At 47.6% G+C, this 6025-nt stretch overlaps 1 long non-coding RNA gene across 2 annotated transcripts; it reads right to left on the bottom strand.

The window, feature by feature from the left end:
- Positions 1-3155: 3155 nt before the first annotated feature.
- Positions 3156-6012, bottom strand: LOC104851730. 2 transcript variants are annotated; one of them, XR_777269.2, is made up of 3 exons: positions 5421-6012; positions 5120-5235; positions 3156-3489 (listed from the first exon to the last, which is right to left on the bottom strand). It is a non-coding gene; the product is annotated as an uncharacterized LOC104851730 (long non-coding RNA). The 2 variants fall into 2 exon arrangements; XR_777270.2 differs by having other exon boundaries at positions 3157-3489; positions 5640-6012.
- Positions 6013-6025: the final 13 nt, after the last annotated feature.

Below are 6025 nucleotides of genomic sequence, written 5' to 3'. Positions count from 1 at the left end.
CAGTGTGGAGATTCTGGGTCCAATCCTCAGTCCTGGGGTGGGGGTGGGGGAGAACAGTATTTTATCCCTCTTTTCAAAACGCTGTAAGCCTTAAGCCCTCTGCCAGGCGCTGTGTAAGGTGTCAGAGTGGCTCTCCCAAACACGGTCACAAACCCGCGGTGCGGGCGCCAGAGATGGAGCCACACCGAAGCACCGAGCTGCTGGGTCAGCGTCGCAGCTCACAGCGTTTCTTCCCTCGCCGTGACTTTCCCTTTTCTCACCCACCAAACAGCCGAACTGGGAACACATGCCTCCTCCGGGGTGTGGAGGGAGGCAGAGACTTCTGAGGCCCACACCCCTTGCTGTCTTTGTGAATTCCTTCCACTGCTTTGGCCTAAACACTTTCTCCTCTTCCTCCCATCGGTCTCTCCTTACAGATCTTCACTGCACAGGCTCAGCATCCTCAAGTTTTATGCTTCCCTTTCTTTCCTTTCTCCTCCTAAATCACGGCACACAGAACTGGAACCAAGCTCTTATGGGAAGAGACAACCACTGCTGGCAAGGGACGCTGAGGCATCCCTGCCATATTTCACTTGTGTATTTTAAATGCTTTGCTACAACCCCTGAAACAAGAGCACAAAATTCTGTGTGCTAGTGACCTGCACACACCAGCAAAGGCCAGCAGAGCTCCAAAGACAGAGCCACTGTCTTTGTGGTTAAGGAGAAGAAAACGCATGGGAAGTGATAAAGCACGGGACAGATGAGCCCACGTTTGAATTCTGCATTATCATTACTGGCTGCTTGACCTTGGGAGAGCTTCTTACCATCTCCAAGCCCCCTCTGACTATGCATTAGCTATTGCTGTTGCTGATGTTAGTATTTCAATTTCCAAACATTTAAAACTCTTTCTGCCTGTGTTTTAGGCTGTTCTTGCCTCTTAAAATGTGGAATTTAGGGATATGTTTCCTACGCTAGACTAGTCTAACCAAGACAGCAAAAGTGGGACCAAACTCTCCTTGTCCTGGAATCCACATCTATAAATACAGCACAGGAAAGCAGCAACAACCACACACACTGTTGACTGAGCTGAGATCAGTACCTGTAGGTCTTTTGCTGCAAACTGCAGAAATGTCTGGGCTGCCTGTGCCTCAGTGTGACTCCGTTGCAGCAAATGCAATGGAACTAACCAGAAAATAGGGATTACGTATGTCTCTTTCTCACCTCTCACACCTCCCAGCTCAGTCAGTCGCTGTAGGTCATTGGTCCTTGCAAGCAGAAGGGCGGCACGTTGGACACGCTGGGACAGAATGGAAGTGTGCTGGCAGGAACTACCGAGAAGCATCGTTCATGACTCTCAGCTAATACGTATGACCTCAGTAGAACCTGTCAGTAGACCCATCTGTCTCCCTTCAGCTGTCCCACTTCCATTTCTCCTACGCTTTGTAGGACACTCTTAGGGAATTCTGAGGTCAAGGACATGAGTCAGAACTGGGGAGAATCTTGCCTTTGTCATGGTTCTGCGTCTCCAAGTATGAGCTGCTTAACCTTGCTGAGTTTCTGCTCATCTGTAAAGCGTGAACAGTCCTTCCTGCTGGAATTGCCAGAGCTCGTGGCACAGAGCAAAGACTGCGCCCTAAGCGGCCATTCTAAAGGGTGGCTATATCGGTCACTTTCCCATCCATCACCAAGACAGAATACCCAAGAACCAAGCTGAAAAGAGTAGAGGGTTCAGTCCATGGTCAGGTGATTTCCTGGAAGAAATGGCAAAGTGGAGAGCACGGCAGAAGAAATCTGCTGGACGCCTCTTCTGATGCGGCCCTGCCTCTCCTCTCCAGTCTCCAAAGTGGTGTGCACCCTAGCTTTGCTAAACTGCCTGCAGATCCCCAAATATCCTTTGCTCTTTCGTACCACTATGCCTTACTAAGACTGTTCTCTTTCAAAAGCTATTCCAACCCCACTAGGAAGCTTCAGCTTACCCTTCACACTCCCTATGTTTCCGTTTCATGTGAAGCGTGTGTGGGAAGGCTGTTTTCCACTGACAGGACTAGGCATGCTCAGGGAGATATGGCCATGGACAGGTATTTCCCACAGATTTCTTGCACTTCGTTCACTTGCCTTTTGTGTGTATGAACACGAGGGCAAACAGACGTGGAGATGGTTGAGGGCCAACAAGCGGCAACACAGTCTGCCCAAGGGGCTGCAGACATGGCTTCTGCCGCTCCTCACTCGCTGACCTTCTGATGCATTTAGAAGCAGCACATGACACAGATTTACCTTCTTAATAACTTTAAAGTACAGGACAGTATCATTAATGACATGTACATTGTTGTGCAATGAACACACTGTGGCAGGACAAGCAGGAAGCAGCGAGCAGCAGCCTGCCTTCCTTCTGTATGGTTTACTCCATTCAGGCTACAAGCCTACTGACTGGTGTCACCCACACCCAGAGTGGGGCTTCCATATCCATACCCAGAACTATGCTAAACCCACTTGTTTATCACGTACCCTTAATACCAGCACCATACACCCAAATCCGGTGTCACACACCCGTGATCCAACCATCTCCCAATAGCCCCGCCTATGAGTACTTGAGGCTTTGGAGGGACATCTAGACACAAGCTATCAGAGGCTGATCAATCCTCTGGTTTGCCTAGAAAGAGGAACAGTGAGGGCTAGAGTAAACCAACTTCATAATACATGGTGGGGCTGGGAGATCGTGCCTGAGAGTGGGCAAGACAAAGACACTCCCGAGCTAGCCGTTAGTTATTACATATGCACATTAATTAGAGGGAGTATCAGGTGACTTAGGACTCAGAGGGTGGTGATAATCTTATGTTGATAAAGGCAGTAAGTAGAGCATTCTTATTATAAAAGTGGGACAAGATAGCAAGCTATTACTACTCAGTTCTCAAAGAACCAGGATGTTTTCAGCTGATGTACTCTTGCCCTTGAATGTCAGAATATCACAAGACCACTGAGGCCTCAACTTGTGACCAGAAGCAAAAGAGTTGTTTCCACATGCCACAGTCAGCTGGCAGGCAAGGTGACACTGGACCTTAGACAGCTATAGTCATTCTTTAATTATGAAGTGATTTCCCCCCAAAATTATGTAGAATGACTCCTGACAACAAACCATAGCAGTAATGAAATATTTTCATATTTTAATACTCCCTATTATTCTTTAAGGTAGAATAATGTTCCCTCATTTTCCACTGATCCGTTGGTAGATATTTAGGTTAGGTTCGTTCCTGGCTGTTGTGGACAAAGTTGTAATGAACACGTATCTGCACATATCTTTTGAAAGGCTGTTTTTACTCCTATTGAATGTATACTCAAATGTGACATTTGTGGGTTATTTGGTGGTTGTGTTTTTAGTTTTTTGAAGAGTCTTACAATGCTTTTGATAGTAACCAGGGTATTTCACAGTTCCAACAGTTACAATACACTTTTAGAATACTTCATTTCCGAATGTCTCCAGTGGTCATCATTAAGCTTATCAGCAACTGATTTCTGAAATATGAAAATCATGAAATGAGACCCACATCAAGCCTGGTCTTCTACATACGAAGAGCTAGATAAATATTTGTTTAAAAGGGCAAATTTAGCCAGGTGCAGTGGTGGAAACCTGTAATCCTTGCACTCTAGAAGGCGAAGGCAGAAGGATCACAAGTTTGAGTCCAACCCATACATATATATGGCTACAGACATAGCTCCGTGCAAAGGCACTGGTTCAATCCTTAGTACTGGAAAAGGGCAGCCAGGGTGGGGTTCACTGCCTTCTGACATTTTCTATGACTCAGTCTCTGACAAATGGCCCTGTGAGTCCATAGAACTAGGCACTGTTTAGAGGCCAAATGGCCTGAAGGCCATTTAATATAGCTCCATGATTTGATGGCTGTTACGTGATTTTTCCCCCAAAGTTGGGACAGGATCTGTCATGTAAGGGTACAAGATCCCAAAGATGAATGTAACTGTACTGTATACTTAAAAAGTACCAATAAACTCAATTTTAAAAATGTAAAGAAAGACAAAGTTGGGAAAGGAGATTTGAATTTAATAAAAAATTGTTTTTTAACTTCCCCTCAAATTTTAGTTTTTTCTAATATACAGGTACTACTCTTTACAGTCTGAAAATAATTGTCCTCGTAGAATATGAAAGCAAAAATGAACATAGGCTGTTGTTTAACTTGGACAGATTTGTCCTCCAAGGCTGGAGTTCGGAGGTTAGACACCTCCACATTTCTGACCTCCTTTAGAACTGCTTAGAAACCACTCCAAAGAGTCTGTCAAGGCCCCAGAAGCACAGTAACCAAGCAATACATCAGATTTGACTCTTAAAAAGCGAAATCGCTCAAAATCAAGACCACCTTGAAAGTACTGTTGGGAACGCCTACTTACTAAATAGTAACGGCCATCATGTGCCGGTGTCAGGTTACATCACACAGCAGCAGGGGGCATCACACTCATTCCCATTAACTAGGTTAGATTTGAGAGGCCAGTAACTTGTTTATGCAACACTGAAATCTGGACTGTAATCTACTAGACTAAAACCCAGGCTTTTAAAACCGTGTGCAAAATATGGTGATGGGGGAAATGATGGGCATTGACGAGGACTGGGTCAGAGCTTTTCAACAGCTGCCACCTTAGCTCACAAGGCAAGAGAATCCGTACGTGGAGAGGGGTCTGAGCGTACGTGAAGACGTGCTGTTATTCAAAATGTGTGCTGTAAATTCTGAAGCTTACACTAGATGTTAGGATGAAGGCGAGAAAAGGGAAGGAAAGAAAGGAAAGGAAGAAAGAGAACAAAAGCGAGAGAAAGGGGCTTAAAGGCAGAGACAGTCAGATAGTAGAAGTCAGAAGTCATGAATTCTGGTTCCGTTTCCACTTACTAACCAGTGGCCTTGGGGAAGCCTGTTTATTCTAGTTAAAATGGAGGGATGAGCAAGCAGCTCTCCGGGTTACTGTGAGAACCGAGTAAGTGAGCATTTACAAATGCTCTGGCGGTGCTGAGTTCTGTGTAACGTGGTGTAATCACACGGCCAGAGGAAGTCCCTTGCAGGTTGTTCACCTTCATCACATTATCCAGGTGATGCAGTGCAAAACTGTCCCCCAAGGTAACTAACCCAAGGCCCAAACCTACCTCGGAAGAACCAGAGGCTCCCATGACTGGTGAAAACGAAGAAGGGAAAGTGGCAGTTCTTTAAACCCTGTTCTCCCTGCCTTTCAGGTTCTCTCTCTCCTCCTCTGGCTCTTATTCTGATTCATTCAAGAAAGGCAGCATAAAAGCACCTTATTAGAGATTCTTATCCAGAAAATAGGAGCACTTATGGTCAACTGAAAGGGCAATGAAAGAGTCAAGAGGGAGGACAATGTCATACAAGTTAAAAAATCAACCAGCAGTTATGAGTAGCATCTATGTAAACCTGAACGACGAGAATTACGTTGAAACTGCTAGGTAGACGTTCTGAAACGGTGCCCTTGATCGCCTTCTTCTCAGGATTTCTGGACCGCGCTGGGGCAGTGTGCCTCAGAGGCGGAGCTGGATCTCTGTCCGTATCCCCGGACGAGGTTCCTGGCCAGCCCTGTCCTGTGCCACAGGCTGAGTCCACACGCGACCGCGCTATGATCCGCGCTCTTCGTGTGTGCCCAGATCCTCTTACCCTTCAGACTGCCGCTGCTCGGGGCAAATCCCCATCGCCACGTCTTTCCTAAGGTCAGGGGTGCTCGGCAGGGCCTGGCGCCCACCTCAGGCTCCGAGGATCCAGAGCCCTGGGGTCCGCTCTGCCGGGGACAGGGACTTCGTGCCGCTCTCAAGACCCAGGGACTCGGTGCCTTGGAGACACCAGGGTCAGACCTCGGAGCGCTGGCCTCTGGACCCAGCCTCTGTTCCTCGTCTGGGTCCTCACCTGGGGCCCCATCTCTGATCCCTCAGTCTCAGACCCAGGTCCCTGGTCCCCGTCTGATCCCTCAGTCTCCGACCCCCGACCCTGTGCCCTTCTGCTCCCCCCCCGGGGGGCGGAGGGCGGTGTAGACAGCGCGGGCGACC

This window comes from Fukomys damarensis, unplaced genomic scaffold (assembly GCF_012274545.1).
Source record: "Fukomys damarensis isolate Sample0158 unplaced genomic scaffold, DMR_v1.0_HiC HiC_scaffold_17, whole genome shotgun sequence".
Taxonomy (NCBI): Eukaryota; Metazoa; Chordata; class Mammalia; order Rodentia; family Bathyergidae; genus Fukomys; species Fukomys damarensis.
Note: the sequence above shows the minus strand (reverse complement) of the source record. Positions and strands in the feature narration are given on the sequence as shown.